Consider the following 23893-nt stretch of genomic DNA (forward strand, 5'->3'; position numbering starts at 1 on the left):
TCCTCTTTTAAAATGCTTTTTTATGCATCTCGATACGATGATTTTTCGCTGAGAGATTCGCATTTGAAGTAAGAATCTGCCTTTTTCTTCAAATGCGAATCTCTCGGCGAAAAATCATTGTATCGAGATGCATAAAAAAGCATTTTAAAGAGGAGACTCTGTACTTTTGTACGCTTTTGATCCCAATAAGCTACAATTTTTTGTTTATACCGTGCACCGTCGCAAACTCGAACCATTATTTTTCAATTTTGCATGCTCGCGCTTTGTCATCCGCCATTTTCAATAAATTTATTTTGCAACATTGAAATAAATTGATTCTTAAAGTAGAGATTTTTAGCTTCATTTCCATATTTTATAGAACTTTCTATCTTTATTATTTACGAAGTTATCGTCAGTTGAAATTTGATGAATTTTTCCCACATTTTCAGTGTACCGCTTTTTTTTCGGGTGAGTGTATAAATATCTTGGGTGACGCCTGAATAAGAACTTGGACAGTACACAAGAAACTTACTGCAGAATTGAACAGGCAAGAGCTTTATTTCAGAAATTACGGAAACTGCTCACCAATCGCAGCTTGAAATTATTACTCTGGACTCGTCTTCTTCGCTGCTATGTTTTCAGCGTTCTTTTACAATTAAGACTTGTACACTCACTGAGATTATGCGAGAAGATCGAAGAATTTAAAAGGCATATCGGAAAAAACTTCCATGAACGACAAGAGTTATCGATGAGATTCTTAGGAAAAGACAGATAAACTAAAATTCTTAATGAAATAAAGAAGAGAAAACTAAAACATTTTGTCACGTGATGATAAACAGCAAATATGAATTGCTACATATCATCATACAAGGAAAAAGGACAAGCGTGGTTCAGATTGCCACAGAACTTCGTGATTAAAGAATCTACGATGGACTGAAACAAGATCACTTCAAGACAACCGATAAAGTACAAATCATGCTGTTATCGTCAACGTTCTTGGAGGACAAAGCATTTAAAGAAGAAAAAGATAAAATTGTCAAAAAATCTTATTCCTTTCTTACACGGAGAAAATTTTATATCCAAAATTACTATGTACGGTAGTAGCTGCGGACCATGAAGGAATTATAAAAATTTTTTACTGTTTTCACATGTGAAAGATAGTAAAAATTTTCGGTCCGCGATTACTGCCGTACATAATAATTCTTGATATAAAATTTTCTCCGTGTACTGTAAAAGTTTATTCATACATAGACTTAATAAAATTATCAAAAAGTAAATTGGTTAATTTTATCATTTAAATTTAATACTGTCATATTTTTCCTATAAATTCAATTAGCTATTTCGAGCCTAAATCGAGTTCTAAGATTTAAATTTATAACCGTTTTAAAATTCTATATTCTATTCCATGATTTTTCCGTATGTAATCTCGTTTGTAATGCTATTATAATCTTACTCCTACTATTTTCGCAGTTTTGTATGTTCTACGAAATCTTTTAATCATTTGAATCATGTTTGACCGTCAGTATTGAATGATTATTGTTTGCTGAACACTTGCACTCGCACAATTTGCATTCGATTCCCCGAGATTAACAAACATAACACTTCAGCCGGGATATTAAGTCTCCGGCTTCTCCCTCGGAGCTCTCGCAAATTAAGCCGAAGGTAGCCTCGAGAGTCTCGAGGAGAATTTCAAAGTAGAAAAGATTCGGCTTTGCTATATGATATTTCGTTTCGCAAAGTGTTTTCAAGCTTATAATCTTTGAGAGTTCCGCATTTTCCAGTAGACATTGGCATAATCGAATAATGGCTCCATGCTATAAGCGAAGAGATTGTTACTATGTGCTACATGAAGCTAAACATTTGTTGCATTTGCATCCCATTGATGTACACCAGAATAACAAACATTACTGCTCTTCAACGCGGATATTAAGTGCGGCTTCTCACCAGTTAACCCGAAGGGTCTTGAACGGGGTTGCAATGAAGAATCAAGACCCGACTTGCTACATGAACTCTGATATTTGTCTCGCACAACGCTTTCGAACGTATAATTCCTTGGAATTCGATATTTTGCAAAGTAAAATAATGGCTCGCAGAATCGAGTAACGGCTTTCCGCCGCAACTAAGTGATTGGTATTATTTCTTACATGAGACCGGAAAGCTGTGATTTGCATTCGATTTGTGAAAGTCTGGGAAAATCTCTTCACAGTAATTCCGACAGATTCCACCGATGGAAATTAAATCCGTGAATTCTTCTATGGTTCAATAAAAGCTGCGGAGAGGAGATTTAAAATAGTGTATATGTACAGACATTCCCTTTAAGGATTTCGATAAGATGAGTACGGAAGATCTTGTATACTTATTCGCAAAATTACTGAATATTCAGAGGAAAAAAACTGATAAATAAAAAAAATGAAAAAATAAGTTGCTATCGAAAAGCATATTTTTCATCGGAAAATATATTTTGTATTTCTAATATCAGTTATTATTTCGAAATTATATTTAGACCAGTATCTTTCATATAGAGTACAATTTATAAAATTGATAAGATAAAAGAACACGTGAAAAAGAACAACAAACATCTATATTATTACATATTAGATACTTCATCAATTGTCATATCAATAAAGAAAGAAATCCATTCGTAACCAATCAACAAAACAGTACTTTCGTATTCTGGAAAGCAGGACGCCGAAGATCTCTCGTTCAAGTATTAGGCGAAAGAAATGCGAGTTAGTAGGCAATTACAAATTTATGAATCGAGGTTAGCAGAAATTTCTCATAAAGAAAAAGTAACTAGAAACAAGAATACGTTAGAATTCTGATATAAAATAAATACGAAAGAAAACTGATATCAAATGAACAATTACGATGAAGATTCGATATCTCAATAAAATTACTGAATATTAAATAAAGGATAAATTCACATTTTCCAGGTTTAAATGTAAAATTTGATACTTCGACATTTATGTAAAATTAAATTTAAATGTATAATAATTTTATTTCCTCATATAATCTATATATATATATATATATATATATATATATATATATAGATCCATGTGTAAAAATCACTGTGTATATCAAGTTTAAGGTGTACTTGAGCAAAGTGTTGTCATTCTTATCTGCACATCACGATTATTCAATTTGTTCAAGACAATTACTAATGTACTATAAAAAACAACTTATCTCTTCATTTTCTTTTTTCTTTTCATTTTCTTGAAAGAAAAAATAAATTAAAGCTACAAGGTAGATCATCTTTTCCATGACCATGCAGTTTTTCGTTGATTGGTTTTCTCGATGCTGGAAATTCGCAAGAAATAATATCGACGCGGACGCAAGAAGCCTGCCTGTGTAATAAGTCGGCCTATGGCAAAAAGAAATTTGATACGCGAATAGCCAAGCGAGAAGGCCGAACAAAATTGAAAATTGTACCAGTCGACAATAGTTGGAATAATATCTCATGTATTATCGATAAAGGTAGATAATTGCGAACAAATTCTCATTGACGCTGCTATAAATATACACTTCGTGTAAAAAAAATATATATATATATGTGTGTGTGATTCTGTACCTAAATTAGTATTTTAAATAATGTTTGTAACACAAAATATATGTGACATCAAAGAATAAATGAACAGATTTTAATTATAAGAACAAAACAGAAAGAAAGACAACAAATTTCATAAAAATTTTTAAAAATTAGCTGCTTTGAATATCTCGCTCTATATATATAAATTCTCTATTAATCGTTAATAATATCTTTTACTTCTTCGGAATGCTAACCAGTAGCGTCACGTATTTACATTGGCTTCCGGCGTCCTAGTGCCCTTATGCCATGTTCACAGCGGCATCAGCGCGTGACGGGAAGCGGCGACACGCGATTCTTTCCATCTGCGATTAACCTAGCCTAGTATTCCGTGCACCGCTGAATAGAGGAACGCGATTGCGGAACGAATCACGTGGACTGTGCACAGATAAATATTCGCACTACATTGTTATTTCTATAATGACTCATTACACATTTTCTTTTAGAAATAAGAATAAAGTTACATATATATTATATATATAGATGTAATATATAGATTGAAAAAGAAGAAATATTGTATAAAGAAAAATTTGTACAAAAGACGCAAACTGAAAAGTTTCCATTGAAATTCGATTGTTATGAATAAAGTGAATTAATACGGGCATGAATACGGCATACAAGAGCTGAAAGGAACTAATTTAGATGGAATAACCCAAATTTTAATCAAAAACTGGTTTTCGTGTCGATCGAAATAAAGCAGCATGAATACGGAACTTTGTTAAATTCAGAATAAATGGATGAAGTTGCAGTAACTGAAAGTAATGCGTTTTCGATCGACCCAATTAGTCCTACTCGACTTCGTTTATTTCTTTCACGAAGAAGAGGAAGAAAAACAGATATAGGTAGAAATTAAGAGCTTTTTGAAAGAAAATTTAGTTGCAAATTGCATTTTGCGTACTTATTCTTGAAAATCAGATAGAAAATAGCAAAATGTAATATCACAATAATGATGCAGTATTTATAGATTCGACGACAACCTTGTAATAGCAAGTGTAACTAGTCGCTTTACGTTAAGCAAAAATAATCTCGCCTATGTACTAGTAATTTGTCTTAATTATACTCCTGATAACCAGTAATTTCGTTAATGCCGCGCACACATACATGACGTAGTTGCAGAAATATTTCATCGCCTATCGCAATCTCAGTTATATGGCACAAGGCGATAGAGAGCGAGAATAAAGAGATATATCTGTAGCTGTTAATAAAAAAAAAACAAAAAAAACATGTTTAAATAATACTTAATTATTAAATAATATATCAATTCCAACGCAAACTCGCAAGTAATTATTTACAAAAAAATTTCTTTATAAAAACGCATTTCAATAACAATCTTCAAAATATTAAAGATTATTATTATTGCACATTTGCATAATGATAACACTTTTTACATATTATAAAAAAGAACTTCGTTATGAATAATGGATTATTTACAGTTACATAGACAAGGTGTGGTCAAATATGGTTTTTTAATCTCTAAAAAAATATTATAAAAAGATTATAATAGAAATAAATGTTAAATTGTATGCGGATATCGATAGATCGGATAAAATAAAATCGTGAAAGGATTTCTTTGAGGCAACACCGAGTGCAATCGAGTTCATTTGTACACACAGTGTCGAGCTGGTATTAAAACGGAACTCCGGTATATAAACCTACTATACCTATTTCGTACTTGTGAAGAAAATTGCTTTTCGTTGTTTCCACAACGATGATACGAACCGGATTATTTCGTTTGGAAGCAGAAATAATTTGCGTTTGTTTGATCCTCATGCTTTCGCTTTGTCCATCTCTCCCGATCTCTCTTTCTCTCTACATGACAACGCAAAATGAAAGGCAAAGGAATGTCAAGAGTATTCTTTCACTGTGAATAAAATCCAATGAAAGCCAAGGCATCATAAATACAGTAAACTGATCCTTTATCACATCCGTTATATCAAAAATAAAAAAGTAAGAAATATAATTATTAATACGCTGTTTCATTTAATTGCTATTCATCGATAAGCCTGTTCCTATCAGTTTCTTATTATGTATATAGGATATTTCAGATAGCTTAAACTAAATCTTAATAAAGTGTTTTTTTCGTCTTTTTTTCTTTTCTTACAAATTTATAGTTAAGAAACAAACATTTTGTAAAAATATTTTTTATATAAACAAAAAATCATACATCTCTAAATTAATAAATTATAATTATGATTGTTGTATAATTATTAATCATATAATATGAGATGCAATTTTTTATAAATTTTGAAAATTATAAAGTTAAAAGCATGTATTTCTCGCAATTTAGATGATTTGGATCGTTTTATGTTTTTATGACAATTATCATTTAATATGTATAACAATTGTCAAAAGATATTATTACATATATATAAGATAGTTTGAATAGTCTAACTTTGCACGTTATAATATCGACAATGCCTGTTGAATACCATTCGTTTCACGTTATGTTTCCTAGCATTATCCCCAAATGTCTCGCGGTTCATCGCGATCCGTTTGATCTACGCGCTCGCCAGTTTGCTTTGTACCTTTGGCAGACGAAGGAAGAAGGAAAAATGAAAAAGAAGAAGGGTTACGAACTGTGAGTTACCGAGTATAACATCGCCTGGGGATGACGGCTCCGGTATAGCGCCCAAATCACCAACCCCCCTCGCCCCGTTACCCTCGTAATAACGGTTCGCCATTTTACAGCTGGTCGACTCTTTTATTCGAGGATCCACGCGGATAGAAGGATCCGAAGCCATTCCGGCACGGAGTTTCCCCGAGAGGAGGATTCCGCCTAGCAATTTGCTCGACGTAGCCGCGCCAAGAGGCCGTTTTATCGCCCGGGTAAACTCGCCAGAATGAAGAACGCCCGGTGTCACGAATGGAAAGCCAAGCTCTACCCCTCTACATCCCCGACTGTCCTGCGCGACAGGTGAGGACAATCGCGCATTTGATTAACACGTAAAACATGTTGCCAGGAAACTCTTCCCACCAACTCGCTCCTTCTGTCAATAATTAAAGGTCGACTCTTTCCGAGTCAACTTTTATTAAAGAAGGCAAGATCCCTCCAGTTTTTTTTTCAGAATCATACATATGTTTCGAGACGGAGTCATATGGCTTTTAAAAATGTTTGCTTTGACTTTTGTGAAACACAGCTAATTGTTTTAACACATATCGTCGATAAAACGTGTTAAAAAATGAGAAACTTGTCATTGCTTTACTAATGCTTTAATGTTTAATGTTAAAGTATATAATTTTTAAATAGCTTTCAAACTAAAAATGAAAAAAAGTTATTAAATACAGTTGTTAAATAATTTATGGAAATGTTAACAAATGATAAAATTCATTCTTCATTATTCAAATTAAAGTGACTTTTGTAAAAATTGTAGCTAAATTATTATATTGAAAAATGTAGAAGTTATTTTTAATTAAACATTTGTAAAATATTGTAGCTTGGATTGCGCTTTGAGATATAAATACATTTTTATCTGTTAATTGCTTAAATTTAATCAAATAATAGAATTATTTGCTATTGACATTATAATTTTAAATGGTTTCAGAAAGATAGAAGCAAAATGTTCATATGTAGAGATAAAGTGTAAAGAAATGTTATTTGAAAATTTCAATGTTGCTAGAGTGAAATAATAGTGATATTTAAATACTGAAAAAGAAATTTAAAGAAAGCTGTCATAAATGTATGTCTATTCAACATGCGTGATGTTTTCTTTCTGTTTAACTTGTGTTCCATGGACTTATTTAAAAGAAGCGTCAAGCAAAACCACGACTTTAAAAGAGCGAAAGGAGTTGATGACTAGAATTACAAGTCATCTTTTTCGCCAAACTCTTGCCGGCACAATAATGACTTGTTTGTGGTTGAGAAGTGTCGCTTGAAAAATATCAAACATGATGTCTTAACTAACAGATCATCGATCTTGTGTTTCAATGGCGAAGGTCGTTCTAATGCTAAAATAATATATCTTGAACTGTCTTGTCGTTCTAATGCTCAATTAATATGTCTTGAACTGTTAGGTAGAAGTAATTAGTGGCACGAAAAAAGAACAGTGGTATTATAATTAAAATGGACATATTACTATGAGATCTATATTTATAAAGTGTAAGATTATTATATTATTCAATTCGTAAGATAATTTCTACATAACAGTTTCTTCTGCCTATGCAAAGTTTTTATTAAATGTAACATTCTGCTTAAATATAATTTATGTAAAATATTTATAATATTCTAAATATTGATATATTAAACACGAAAATAAAACATTTAAATCTTAATAAATTCAGAATAATTATATAAATATTATAAATTGAAAAAAAAGAATATCGCTAATTTTATAATAAAATTTTTTTTTTTGATAAAATATTTTTTTTATGTTCCCTTTTCTACATATATGCACAATAATCATATCTTTAAATAGCGATTCAAAGTTTAAAAATTTATGAAAGTGCGTAGAAGAAAAATCTCAAGAGTCGTTAAACATAAAACGTCTCAATTTCAACACGAGATAGAAAGATCCATAATTGAAATCGGCCCGACGAGCCCAAACGAGACCAGGAATGCGATCGTCTTCACAGGTCCCGCTCTCGATGGGCCTGAAACGAGTTCCAGGAAGAAAGACAAAGGATTTTGTAATGACGGTAAGGTGGAGCGGTGCGCGGAAAGAGTATTAAAGAAAGAAGAGAGTCGTTGCTGCTTTCGACAAAAGCTAATTTGACTTCGCACTTGTGAAATTGCCAGGACTGAAGTCTCATGCAAGGACAAAGGAAAACGCGAATACGCATATATCCTCTTTTTCTCTGTCTCGAGGAGGGAAGATTCAAAAAGGGAGGTCCGGTGGCCATAATCGAAACGGAGGATCGAAAGGCGCACTTATCTCCAAGGAGAGCTCGAGCGCGAGACTGAAGAGAGACCCCGAAATCGTTTGAATTTTAAACCACGTGTGGCACGTTCAGCCTGCACGAAGATTAATGGCTTTGCCTACCTTCTCTTTCCCTCTCGAAGACCGAGAACAAAAAAAGGGAGAACACGCGCGCACATGGTACTAATTGCATGAAAATATAGAGACCCGACGACGCATGAGAATTCATGCTGCGTTAATTCTCGGCGGAAATAATGTTCTCCTAGTTTTTAATTCCAGGTTAGCATGCGGTGTTGTATTTCGTAGAAATTCATATAAAATAGAGCTAGAAACCTTATGAGGTTATACAGATATTAGTGCATGTTAAGCGTAATGAGAGAAAGAAAATATCGTTGCAAAAATATCTCTGTACAAAGCAAGAGTTATGAAAAAACTTTAAATATCTAATATTGTTATTGCCATAATTATCGCGACATATCATTATTCATCTTTTCTTTAAAATTATTTTAAGTATTATTGAGAGAATTACTTACTAAATAACAACGTACCTAAAAAATGCACTAAAAATCTTAAACGCGAAGTGATTAAAGACTCAACTCTAAACCACGGCCTATAATATATATCCCTCACATTGCATATTATAGTTAAAAGATAATAACATATCTGTCATCGAAACCATGCCTAAAAGGCATGAAATTTAACCACACCTAGAACTGATACGGGCATCTTTATTAATACATATTTAATGTGTTGCGAGATGTATGCAGTGGCGAAATTAAAGCGCACCAAAACGAAGACGACGAATCGCTTACATAATATCCTTGAATATTCATCGATGGCAGGATGATAAACGAGTCGGAATGTGATAATTATAAAGAAGGATCTAATTCTCAGAATCGCGCGCTTTTATGCGTCGCATGGAGGTTTATAAGGGTGTTATAGATCCACCTTTTTTATGGCGGTCAAGTTTCCTCACAAAAAAGGCTAAATCTTTGCAAAAAAATAATTTGCATAATCTGTGTTAAAACATGGTCCCAGGTCGCCGCAGAACTTCGTGATTAAAGAACCTACCTTACTAATTATGATACAGACTGAGCACAAGATCGCTTTTCAGGAAGGCAGCCGATAAAGTACAAATCATGCTGTTGATCGCCAACATTCTTAAAGTACAAAGCACTTGAAGAAGAAGATATTATTTCTCTTTTAAAGCAACAAATTACTAATGAAAAAATGCGCACCTATCACAAAATGTATTTTTAGTTGTATCTCAATTAAAAATGTGTATCTAAAAAATCCAACTATATTTTTTAAATAAAAAAGAAACGTTTATAATTAACAATATGAGAAATGCTGATCAATATTCATATTGAATTTTAAAAGCAAAATATATTTTTTATTATTTAGTTCAATCAGTTGTCGTGAATGAGTTGCAGACATTGCACTTCATTTAAAATTTCGTGCACGCAATGTTGTCGATCTATTTATAGAGGAGTCATGTCTACCTGTCGATTAGCATGTTGATGATGAAAAGAACAAAGACAGACCGCACAGAGTTCTCGGACGGCGCACTTGTCGCATGCATGATTTCAAGACGCGTGACGCATCGTTTGCGAATGTATAGAATATAAATCTAAGGTTTCAACGTCGGCATTAAAAATGCGCGAAAAAATATGCATGAGAACAAAATTATTGAAGCGAACTCTTCACATTTACAGAGTTTAAGACAAAGAAACAAATGTTTCGGAATCTGCAAATTAATCACACTTCTCGTTACATGTAACATATCACGTAGAATATAACGAGAATTTCGAGTATGCATGAAGCGTTTGCTAAATCTAATCACATATCTTACAACACCTATGTGATACGATATTCGCCTCAAGCTTGCAAATATTCGGCGTGCGGCGAGCGGAACTGGCTTTACGCAAACATGGACGTACATGTACACGGGATGCATGCAGATGCATGCAACACGGTCACGCGTGCAGCAACACGGTCGAGCGCCTTCCGGGCGAGCAGGCGTGGATTATTGCCCGAATGATTCAGTGACCAGTCATTCGCGCGAGTTCGCGGCTGTTTTCTTATTCGCGTTGCTAGCGCGATACGCTCGCGGACCTCGCGGCACGATGGGATGGAAGCCCAGGACTTTGTCGTAATAATGTTTTCTTATTAAGTGAATTGATCGCGAGCGCCGTTGCGAGAGATAAAGGTTGCGCTACATGAAATTAGGACAATGTGTCGCTTAACCCCTCATCAATGCGATGTCACATCGAGGAGCGTGCTTCAAAAGTATTATATATTGACGCGCCTTACGTACGAAAAGAAGAAATTTAATTATTTATTACTGGAGAAGAAAAATATTAAAAGATATATAAAAATGAGCCGTGGGAAAAACGACCGTGCGAATCTAACAATAAGCTAAATAACTAAGAAAGCTTTTTATGGTTGACATTAAAATAAAGCAAGATATTATTGCAAGCAATATGCATTATCTAATCCAATTTTATCGTTAAATTAATAGAGACTTATCCATATAATTAAATTTAATTTATAGACAAATTATATTTTTAAATAGTTAATTTTATATCTATATGTATCTTAATATCTTATATTTTTTATTACATTTAAAATATACTGAAAAAATATATTTTTTCAAATAAATTGATTTAAATTGCTCGTCATGGATAGCACGTATCGCTATCCAATTTCTCTTCTCTGCATTTCATACGTAGCTCTTTATCTCCCACACATTGTTTATCATTCGTAACTAAAAATTTTTTTATGCCAGCGTGAACGAATACGCGTAGCGGTCGGGATGCGGGCAAAGATTACGCCTGAAAATTGATTAACCCATTCATACTTTCAGCTCACTCTCCCTCCCTCCCTCCAGCTCTCTTGCCCATTCATCGCGGTTATATCGGGTCTCGTAAAGCCGACTCCAGGCGACACGTCCGCTTATCAAATATTCGCGGCTATTACTAAATGCTTAAATAAACTTCCTAAGAGTATTTTTTTTTTTGCTAAATTGATGGCAAATATCTGATAAAAAAATTCTTGAAGTAAAATTTATTCTAAAAAGTAAAATCAGATTTTATAACTTACTTTTATTTTCAAAACTTAATCCGCGAGAAATATATTTAAAAAATTTAATTTATAAATTAATTTACAAATTAAACTAAAACTTGAAATCAATTATATTGAATCGTTTAGACATTAATGCTGTCAATGCATTTTTAATACTGTTATTTGTATTCCAGCTTCTATATTCTTTTGACATATAAGTTGCTAAATGAATAATCAGATTTCTTTCTCTTTATTAGTGCGCATGTCAGTTCGCTTGAATTAACGACTCGCTCGTTAATATTCTTCCCGAGGAGAGGAGAAATTTAACCGGTGGAAGGCGTTATACTTTCAGAGATTGTAACGATGTCGTTTCCGTGCTCTATAACGCACCACATGCAGCACGACCGCGCTGTTAACACCACGATATCGTCGTCTTTAACGAGAGAACTAACTTTTCTGCCGCCAAATCACTCGCGTCACGGAGACGCCTACACCAGAGATAGCAGAAGATGCCGCGTCGATTTTCACCGACAGATTCTTCTGACACACACGCATATACACACGCATGCACACACACACACACACACACACAGTCACTGGACTCGTATCCAAAATGCAACTCACCCATGCGGGACTAGTTAATTTTATTTCTCTACTGTTAATTTTGGAACAACTCGTGGACGATGGGCGTAGCCCAAGATTACGAGTGCTCGTTTTAAATATTCCGAAAAGCTTATCTTTATAGATTACGACCTAAGTATTTTTTTTAATTATTCTAATGAACACGTTGATTAAATTCGAGTTTCTCAAATTCCTTGTAAATAAAAATTAGTATCTGAATTTAAAAGTTATTGAGAGTGCAGAATGTAAAAAAAAAATATTGGGATTAACCGTGTAGTTATTTTCACCTTTAGGATAGGATCTGAAAGAGATATACCACATGTAGGCACCACATGTTGACACAAACGCAGCTTATCTACTTTCCCTGAAAACGATCTAATGTTTCACAAAACGATGAGCTCTCTAGCTTGAAGTAATGCAAACCGCTCGAAAAAGCTGCAGTTTCATGCCGTGGACAGAGGAATAAAGAACGCGTTGTGGCCGTTACGAGAACGGTGGATTACACACGATTCACCGCTCGAGACTCGAGGATGATATATACGCAACGGAATATCGTAGGAAAGAATACTGGTCGCATAAATTCGAGGCGCAAGTCGTATCGCGACGACGACGACGCTAAGCGACATATTTCCCGGACTCGCGTTTGTACCTTGAAACGGTATTAAAGTATTAAAGCGTTCCGGCGAATGTTACGTTCTACCCTATTCTGTTCCGTTTGTCCGGGTCCCCCGTTTTCGATTGCATGAAATACGAATAGCGCATTATATTCGCGAGAGTCGCATTGTTTTGTCACGAGTGTGAGAATTATTTTATCACAAACTCCGAAACGTAAGTTCGTAAAATATTCACGTGTGTTCCGAAAATTCTTCAGGCTTCCGCGCGATCGCTCTAGGAAAGAATACTGAAATATTGAAATTCAGAGAACGGCTTTACTACCCGCGTCTCTGAATAGCTTGTTCTCGGCTTGATTCAAGAAGTCACATGCGTATGCAAGCATTTCTACAGCCCTAGCATACATACGATGTCCTAGAAATGCCGACCTCATTTTTAATGAGATAATGTTTGATATAGTCGATTTTTTTCTTGGAAGAAATAGTATTATTTATCTTTTGCAGACTTTTGATATTTAATATAAAATTAATAAAAACATCAAGTTTAATTTTTTGAAAAAGATAAATCTATTTAAATCTAAGATTTTTTATTTATTAATATGTTATAATTTACTAACTTTTAACCTTATATAAAAATTCTGCTAAAACAATCTATTTGAAATTAACTACGTAATACAATTTTGATTCAAACGATTTATTAATAATTTTCTCATCAATTTTTTAATTTAGTCTCTAGTAATTAAAATATGTTTTATTGGTTATAAAGTTTTTCATTCTTACATAATTGCCAATAACGTAACTAATTTACGACAAAATGAAAATTGCATTGGCATGTGACACAAAAATCAATATATTTCAACTCCGAAAATATTCCGATTTCACACATTGTTCTTTGAAACAATAATAAAATATATTATATTATATTATCGAGATTTCTTTTTGTTCTATATAAATATTTCATTTTCGTTTCCGAGGAATCGCGATATACACATTCGCAATTCGTATTGCATAATTAGATTGCATAATTTTATTACGATTGAATCGAGCGCTAATCTATATTTTTTTCGTTGAAAAATGTTTCCCTCTTTATATAACAAATGCGTTAATAATTTAAAGTAAACGATATAATATGGAAATGTTTACTTTTATTTAATAATATAAACCATATAATACTATTAATTTTATTGTTAAATATTCATTTTCCGATATTAAGATAAAATATATCACGCTAAAACACATCAATTCTCTGCACTGGATGATTCAACATATTCATATTTCTATACGATTTCTGAACTACACTTTATTTTCTGAATATCAAAGACGACTGCATTTGCAGTCACAATTGAAAAGATGACATACGGTACATAACATAAATCTATACAACCGACACAATAGAAAAGAACATGGAGAATATCTATTGCACAAAACAAATATATGCGTACTACATAATCATATTAAAGCCATATACATCTGCCAGAGTTATTCCCTCAGGCCTTTATATATAGCTAAAGATATTAGAAATACTAAAGAATGAGATGTAAAAAATAACGTTTGTGTGTGTGTTAATATGCCGGTGTCAAATTTTAGACTAAAAATAAAAGAAAAATAAATAAGAATTAAATGATTCTGAAATTTGAGAAATAGCATTACTTTCAATGTAATATAAAATAAACTTTACTTTAAGAATTTTAAGTTTAGTTATTAAAAAAACAAAATTTAAAAAATAGAAAAAGAGAAGATCAAAAAAATTTTGCTAAAAAAATTAACTCCGAATTAAGTATTTTTAGAAGAAAAAAATGCAGATTATTATAAAATATATTTAATACATGTATTTTATGCATTAAATAAAAATATGAAATAAGGTAAGGTAAGATAATATCGCGCAGGAACAGTATTTAATTTCATTGTTTTGTATCCTTTGACTCCACAATAATCATCTACTAGTATTTTCTTTTTCTTTTCGAAATATATTTTCTACGACCTATTACAATAGATTTTGTCAAACTCCTTAAAAAAGTTCGTATATCAATGTTGTTATAAAGTACATTACAGAAAATTCCATTTTAGAATATTTCAATGTTTATTATTATATACCTAATTATTTTGAATTGAGCAAAAAATAATTTGCTCCAGAAATTCAAAAATTAGTTTTTACATTAGTCACTTTCTTTTTTGCAACCGGTTAGACAACTTCACGTTACGCTTGAAATTTCTTCGTATCCTCTTTCTCTCCAATTTGGAATGCAATAGTGTGGCTTGAACAGTGGTTCTCAGAATTTACTTCGAAAATCTTTAAATATTAGGAATTTAAACAATTTTTATTTATGACTCCGATCTTTCTCGCACTTTCTTTGATGTATAAATTTCTTAAACAACTTTAAATAAATCACGATCTCACGTGATATTTTCGTGAAAGAAAAATGGAATTTAAATGCGTCGAAAGTATAAAAATTAAATGAGCGTGAGTTATCTATGCGGCGTACATACAAGATAGCAGACTGTAATATTAAAATTTTGCAACGCTCGGCAAAAAGGATGGAATTTGATGTCCAGTAGTAATTCAATGGGAGCAATCAAGGTTAAGAACCCCTACTCTTTAGAATGATATTCTCAAATACAGATCGGACTCTTTCTTTCGAACGCAGCCGTAATATTTAACGCGTTCAAGACGAGCTAAACGGAGTCGAGTGCGTCGGCGAAAACACCACATCCGGAATGTAACGATCTTTTAAACTGTATAAATGACTCGTAACACCCGATTCATGCATGAAGTAGACGCCTGAATAAAAGGCCAGAGATAAAGTACTCCGCCTTCATTGAAGTTCTCGGAAAATACGAAACTTGGGATTTATCTCGAACACGAAGTTGTGTTCAAAATGGAGCCGACGTGAAATGTTCTAACGTGACAAAACAGTTAAGATGAATGGGTATTAAATGGGATGAGCAACGTCTAATCTCGATTCGTCAGCACAACCCAAGCTTAAATTTTATCAACCCTACCATTATATTGCTCCAAAATTTTTCCGTATAACAGACTTTTTACAGCGTGATATCCACTTGGAAAGATCCTCAACGATCATTATCGTTCGGTACGTGGAGAACACAAAAACCACGCCTACGCGAGGTATCTCCCGTCGAAGAGTCGTCCGACAAGAACACGGGCCTCCAAGCCAGTACCATGATGGTGGAGGTTAAGTCTTACCTGTCACGCGTGTTGGCGCCTGTCGACGACTTTCGTGTCTCTCCGTGGAACTTCGATGGCGGCCCGCACGCCGACACGCCTGCACATTATCCTTTGGCACGTCACTAACCCTAACTCCTCCGTTAGTATATCCACTATCACTTGTTTCAAAGTAAACGTATTTGAATATAACACCACCGAGCGAAGAACGAACGCGGTTAGTCACCACCGAACTAACGTATCGAACTGCTCTGCACTACTCTCACGTGATCACAAAACGGCACTCGCGCACGCGTTCTCCCGTACGGAGCGACGATCGTTCGACGAACTGACCCGGACTGTGAATCACAGCTACAACGACGGCGAAGGGCTCACCAGCTCGGGCGAAGGGGACGACCGAACTCGCACGAGCCTGTCCGAACGAGCACGGATCCGCTCGAGCACGCACGGGCGCGCAAGCGCGACTCCACGATCACCGCTCCGGTTCTTACAGTCGAAGTAGTCCCGACGCATCACGTTGTGTTGCCTTCGTGCTGCTTCGAGGGGTGTCGCGTGACAACAAGAAGTCGCGCAACGCGCTGTACACCGTCTGGCACGAAGGCTACACTCGTTATCTTTTTGCTCTTATTCCCGATCGTGAGATTTGCCATAGACCGGGTAGGCAGGTAGCAGAGAGAAACGAGAGCGTGATCGGCTGCAGCGATCCTTCGCCGGATGCTCCTTTCCCCGAAACGTTTAACCGCCGCCCTTTTTCACTTATTGCAAGGAATAATAACGCGAGAAATGTCAGAGACTATCCGTCCTAAAAAGATGATGCGTGCGTACAAGCTACAATGTTACGTGTAATAAACGATAAACGAAGGCACTTCTGACTAACGAAACGACCTTCCTACGAGCGAGGACGTTGTTGCTGCAAAACAACATTCGCACAATGTGACTTTTCATCGTTGAAGCTCTTGCTATCGAGTTTCTCCGGAGAAAACATTGCGCGCGCGATTCTTCCTGCTCGGCAGAGCGACGAGACGACGCGGTCTCACGCATTTTTATCGCGCCCGCCGCGGGGAAAGCTTCGACTTCAATGGAATTCCCTCTATAGTCGGTGCACGCCGTCGTTCTGATGCTACCTTGCGACGGCTGCATACTCGCATGCGTGTTTTATCATTACATAAAATGAATTACGTAAAATAATATGCACGAGTCGAAATAGGCACGGTTGAGCAATAGCTAGATTTAGCTAAGAAGATCATTTATTTTGCGCGATGCATTGCTTAAGCCCCTGCCGTGTTTAATCACCGAAACAATAAATAAGTATCGCGATAATTTACGGTAATAAATTACAAAGCAACATCAACTATATTTTCCATTGCTTGTATCTTCGTGGCAAATAAGGATATAATTTATTTATGTCAAATTTATGTAAATATGTTAGATAAGAAATAAGAACGATAACACAAACTAAAAATAAACTGTGTGATTCTTCCTAATATTATATGATAAAATTTAGATTTGACAATAACATCGAGTTCAGCTGTAATCTACTTCCGTCTGTTCAAAGTTCGAGGGCGATATCAAGTAGACGGTCAGCTGTTTACAAGCTGTCCATAATGCGGATTCTTCAAAGATACAGTTTACAATCGATCTGTAATCACTTCGATCACCATAAACGGCGCGAATTGTTCGTTTGTATACCTTTGCTCCGTAATGAGTAACGCGTGTATTAATGCGTCCAGATGTTACGCGATACGGACAGCGAAATACGATAACTTCCTCGTCAACGAGTAAGAAGCATTGCGCGTACCGGTGCAATGTGAACATCAAGCAACTCTATGAGTCACTCACTCGCGCATGAAGCAAAGAAATATCGTTTTTCGTCAAGCTCTCCTTCCTTCTACCGGGAGTGTTGCGAATTGGTTTGCGAACTGGCTCGAAATCTGAGCCAGTGTATGTCGTTACGCCTATTCGCACATTGATGTAAAACAATATCGTACAGTAATATTTAACTATCAGTGATGCCTCGGATTGAAATTCTCCAGCTAAAGCGCGTTGAATATTATATATAATTGAAAAATTATCATATTAAAATAAATTATACTGTATTTATTTTCCCTAAATAAGATTATTTTCTAGTCACAATTTAAAACACTTTTAAAGTAAGAAAAAGTTGCAACGCTAAATTCTATTAAAAATAAAAATCGTAAATTATGAAGTTTTCAACCTTTATTTACAATTAGCAAAATTATTTAATTGCAGTTGAAAGAGATTTTCAAGTAAAATCCTAATTGATTAAGCATCTGTAACCGTAATGTAATTCTAAAAAAAACTGTCGAGTAATTTCATGTTCTCGTTAAATAGCTTCATGCTTCATTATGATGATGAAAGCATTTCACGAAACATATTATCGCGACATCCGCCTTGCCAGCGTACGGTTGATAAGACGGAATAGACCTACATCGCCTACGCCTTCCAAAACGGAAGCTAGTCTATTCATTCTTTCGGTTCAAATTCTGCTTTACAGCGTATCCAATGCTCATAAGAAAATTCAAAGTAGCGTCTATGCGCAATCTACGCGTATCATTCATATTCTTTTCCTTCCATTTCTGCAGATGCAAATGTTATTTATGAACATTTATCTAGTTTCAAAGTATGATGAGTTCTGATATTCTCATACTATTCATGTAAAAAACATAGAATGATAAAATAGTGGCTCCGATATTTTTAGCATACATAGGTTACTGTTGCTGTCACAACGATTATGTGTTACCGAAAACGCGTCTCCAATCTCTACATCTGACACGCGCGTAGCACAATCGATCCATGCACGTGCAAAGGCTCGAAAATAAAATCTCACGCTACAGCAAATTCACAGCCCGAGTTTACGAGCGCAATGGCGTGACGAAATTCCTCTGTGTTTTACGACGCGTCGATCAACGTTAAGTAAATTATCGCGGGCATATTCTTATCTTTCATCTTTTTTCATTCCAAATGCGTGATGTCTCAGATCTGCCAGTTGATCGGCTGATTAACCATCTACAAGTTCGTGCAAGCTTAGCGTGATGCTGCCTGTACGTCGGATCAAAGGAAACCTCGTGGAGAAGAGTAGAGCTTGTTCAGCGAAAGAGAAAGGAGTGTGAAAGAAGGACAGAGCAAGAGACAAAGAGAAGGCGAGAGGTAGGCAACAAGAGACAGAGAGGGAGCGAAGGAGCGAGAAAGAGGGGAAGAGAGCGAGGGGCCGCTATAGGATAGGTAAGAGAGATACGGTCGTTGGCCGGTTCGGGCAAGGCTGCTGGCAAGGAGAACCAGGGCTGTAGTCGCAAATAAAGAAGATGGGTGCACACTTCCATCGACACCGCTGCTATAATAACGGGGCGCGCACGAAAAAAGATGCGAATCGTCTCTCCCGTCCGTCCCGCTTCGCCGAAGAACGCCAAACCGGTGCGCTACTTGTAAACCAGTTCCAGATTTTAAAAAAAGCGCCGGGTGTACGGTGTGCAATGCCGGAAAAATAAAATGTTATCTCAGCACAGCCTCGTTCCATCAACCAAAAATTATAATCGGATTTATCATAATGCGATTAATAATAGGATTTATAGTATGTAAAGAGAGAGTACAATATAGAAACGCCACATTACAGAGAGAATTAAAGAGTTATTCCGAAATTAAAATACCTAATTCTTTTATAATCACAATCAATCCTATTAATGCGTAATCATAATCAACGATCGGTGAAAATATATAAACTCTTGCGTATATAAATGCTCTCTTTTTGGAAGAATAACAAGAATAACAAGAACAAAAAAGTATCTATTTTTCTCTCTTCATATTGATTTAAAAAGTTAGTTAAAGTTAAAATCTTGCATTATTAATCTGCATTTGAAAATACTTAAAAATTTATTGATAAAAATAATTCGGTCCGTACAAATACAAATTTTAATATATCCGATTAATCATTTATTTGTGTAATATCAAGACATTTTTTATCTTGACAAAAACTCATTATATTATTTTGTAGCAAGTATAAAATTTTAAATCAAGCATAAAGCGTAATACGATTCAATTTAAAGGCTTTAAAAGTTGTTTTTATAGTATCTCATGTATAATTAAATTCTTGCGACCAAGTTACTATCAAGTATAAATAATTAATAAAATACGACATAAAAATACAATAAAATAATGCTAATGCAACGCAAACCTATTATATGTTTACTTTGAATCAATGTATAAATCCGGTTTCGAAAATCTTGCTGAACTCGATATACCATACGAGTTTATGTCACATTAAAATTCATAATGTTGGAAAACTGGGTACGTACATAGTGGACATTGAGTGCATACCACTTGAAAGTAAACGGAATTGTTGCATCTTTACTTCTACTTGACAAAACAGGCCTAAGCGCGATTGTATCGAGCTATTGCAATGAACGTGCCGATCGCGATCGAACGATTCCCAGACGAAGAAATCTGAGAAATAATTCGTATGCACCATGAGTGACCGTTACACACGCACGACGTCCGAGTAATACTACTGTAAGCAAGCACACACTCTACACCTTGGCGATAAGAGTTCCCGGTATTAATCACGCCTGGCTCCCCTTATCGGTGCATACTGATTATTAAACCACATCGGTTAGGCGTCGGTTAGGCGCACATCCGGTGTCTCTTTCTCCACGAATCGCGGTATTTCAACCGGTGATAAACACTTATCAGTGGTGAGATACATATTAAATTAATTAACCAATTTGTGGTTTGATGATACGCTCTTTGCGTAATTTGCTATTGCTTTCATTATTCAAAATGGTGATCATAGTTCATGCTAGTCCTATGCTATTCTATTCCGCGCAGTGAAGTTACATGAAATCAATTAACTATGCATTTCTCCACTATTGTTTCTTAAATTACAAAAATGCTCCGTTTTGTTTACAAAAAAAAATCGGCTTTAAAGCGATAAGATTTCGATACGCTTTTTATAAAGCTTACTCTAGAATCACGAAGCAATCTCAGAAATAAAATGCAATCTCATTTATGCATTGCGTATAGCGTAACAGTGGTCGTTTAAAGAACGTCTGTTCGTATTACAGCCCTGAGAACAACTCCCTATTGCCGTTTCGCTATATAATTCCGAGAGACGAGGAATTCTGTTAGGTCCTCGGGACGCGAGTATCGCAAGTACCGAAGTATCAGGACAAAGGAACTCTAAGGACAAAAGGATAATTCGCATTGTAGCTTGACACTACGGAATCCGTTGCTATTTGTGCCGCAATGTAACGAAATTACAAACGCGGAAATTCGATCGAAAATACGTTGGAAAATGAAAATATCGTACAAAAGCATTGCATACAGTAAAATTTGTGCGCGAATCGTTCGTATACCTGGACCAAAAGTTGCCATCAAGAATACATTTAAATAAAAGGCGTGTAAATGCCTTTTCTCTTTTTGCATTTTTCTCTTCCACGTTTTCACAGATGTGTAACATCTAGAGATACAAATGGAAATGCTGATTTCTCAATGCACAATACATCTACCTACAAAGAATCTCCTCGAAAAGGGAAGAAACTTTTTCTTAAGGTTTCTTTCATTTGACGATATTTATGATTATTTGTAAAAATTCTGTGAATAATCTCGAATTCAGGTATTTCACTATACTTTCTAAACATCTGTAACTTACAGATACGCACGTATAATACACATTAATTTTTTTTAATGCAATTTAATATTTCATAAACATAACAACAACATATAGCAACTTAATTTTTTTTAATACAATGAGATAATTAAGAAACTCTTAAAAAAATTTAGTTCTGAGAGTAATTACTGTTATCAAAAAATATAAGATCAAGTCCTGTCAAGCGATTCACCGTTCGAAATTCGACAAACAATTAATCTGCCGTCCGTATTCTGTAACTTTCTCGTTTTCGTTTTGTCTGCAGCTATGCGCACCGACTAATTCTCTGATACCACAGATAGTACAATGCCAGTTAAAACTTCGCGCGACGGCGGCGGTGGCGAAGTTCATTCGAGCTTGACTTTCGACAATGAAGACATTCGCGAACTCGGGCGACCTAGAAATCTGACCTAGAAATGTCCAAACGACGGCGGATACCTGTCAAAATCAAGCAAGGATGCTGTCCTGCATTCATCGATGACAGATGGAATTCACTTAGCTATCGTACTGTTCAGGCCGATTGGCGAACTCGTTGGAGCATGAATCGAGTTAATTCCGAAGATGAAATCTCAGGAACTCCCACCGAGCGTATAATTACAGATTTTTTTTTTATAAGAAAAAGACTCCGAAAAAATACATTTCCCAACTAATGATATAATGAAATAATAATGGAGGTTGAAGTGATCATTGAAGCATCCCTAACCGAGAATGGCATCTTGGCACTACAGGGTGAAATCGATGGCGGCCGACGACGACAGCGGCGCTCGAACGTCACCGGATAAAAATGTCGGCGAGTGGCGTGCGAAGGGCGGGTTCGTTTCGATGGAAAAATCGAACGGATATGCGGCGCGCGCGTCAGATACACGTTGTTGCGTATGACAAATACGATGGATACTCACGAGGACGGAAACACGGCATCTAATTTCCGCGAGTCATGTGTGCATGTTTGACGCATGGATGTTCATGTTATGCGCATTCGGAGCAAACATTCAAAGCGAAAATGATCCTGAAATGAAAGTAGAATGAAATGTCATCTGTGCAAGTCAGAGACACACTGTGGAAATATGCAATTCCAAATCTGGATTTGTAAAATAATTCTATTCTTATTATCAGATCTTATCTTCAATAACGATACTAATTGCAAGAAAAATATAATAAATTTGATCACATTTTGCGTAATTTAGAGAGAGAAAGAGAGTACAAAGAATTTTAAAGTACTTTAAAACGCAAAATTTAAATTCTCAAACTGCTTGACAAAAAGGCATCCAATTTAAGAAGCGCATTTTTTTAAGCAATTTATATAATTTTTTAATACATCGGAAAAAGAAAAAGTATTTAACTAGGAATAAGCCGTCTGTTCAGAGAATTTCTCAATTTACCCGCAACTGAAAATCATTATCGCAATTATCAATGAACGGTGACTAATTATTAACATGCTAGACGAGTCGGTCGAGCGCAAAGATAAAAGTCTTCTCGACAATAGCGAACATCCGTCCGTTCGAAGAGATCGAATTGGAAATAATTATCCATCGCGCGCATTCCGCCGGAACATGAAGCGATAACAATGCCCGATTACAATCTCAATGCGCACACGATCCCGAAGTACGAAGCGCCGCGTGCGTCAGCCGTATCGCGAATATCCATTATCAGCATCTTGATCTGCCCTCGATCCATCGACGGAGACGATCTGATCTTTACACCCTAGGAGCATTCCCAGCCCCCACGCGGGTAATTTCGCCCTCAATAAATTCATTCCACGTCCGTAAACTCACGTTCAGTGGAGTAAAGCAACTTGAGAGGGCGCGAAGCGAAAAGAAACGGAGAGGTCTGCTCGAGATATCAAGTCCTTTCGACATCCAGCACTCGAGAGTACACGCGTTCATCGCACAAGCGCGAGGAATGAGCGCGCAGCTAATTATAGTTTAACGCTTTCACGGGCATGGACGTAAATAGCCTTCGTTCGTGAATTAAAAATTGCGTTACACGGAACAGCCGCGTTATCAGCGAATGGATAATAGATTATTCATGCCTGATTCGAAATTCAAGCAGGTGTCGCTTCTACTTTGTGTAAATGAACAATGAATCGTGGAAACGTCATATTAAAATCCTCTTTTTGAACGCAGTAATATAGAATATATGCTTATTTTATTCAAATATAATCTATATAATTCTTTATTACTTGCGTAACGTTGACTTTCTCTGAGCGATTATTGCAATCTCTTACAAATCACAACAAACAACAATAATATTCATTTATCTTTCTTTTGATAACAATTTCGCCGATATCACAGAAAATTCGATTAGTTTATACCTCAAGAGTTGCTTCAAAATATTTTAAAC

The 23893-nt window shown here is 35.4% G+C and overlaps 1 protein-coding gene across 5 annotated transcripts in view; it reads right to left on the reverse strand.

Moving 5' to 3' along the window:
* PlexA (plexin A) overlaps nt 1–23893 on the reverse strand; it is a 234036-nt gene that overhangs the window by 182874 nt on the left and 27269 nt on the right. The window contains exon 1 of one of the 5 annotated variants that reach the window (XM_012377223.2): nt 15916–16293. The exons of the other annotated variants lie outside the window; for them this stretch is intronic. The gene's annotated coding sequence lies outside the window, so the exon portion shown is untranslated. Of the gene's footprint in view, nt 1–15915; nt 16294–23893 lie in introns of those variants that run through there. 5 annotated transcript variants of the gene reach the window in all.

This window comes from Linepithema humile, chromosome 5 (assembly GCF_040581485.1).
Source record: "Linepithema humile isolate Giens D197 chromosome 5, Lhum_UNIL_v1.0, whole genome shotgun sequence".
Taxonomy (NCBI): domain Eukaryota; kingdom Metazoa; phylum Arthropoda; class Insecta; order Hymenoptera; family Formicidae; genus Linepithema; species Linepithema humile.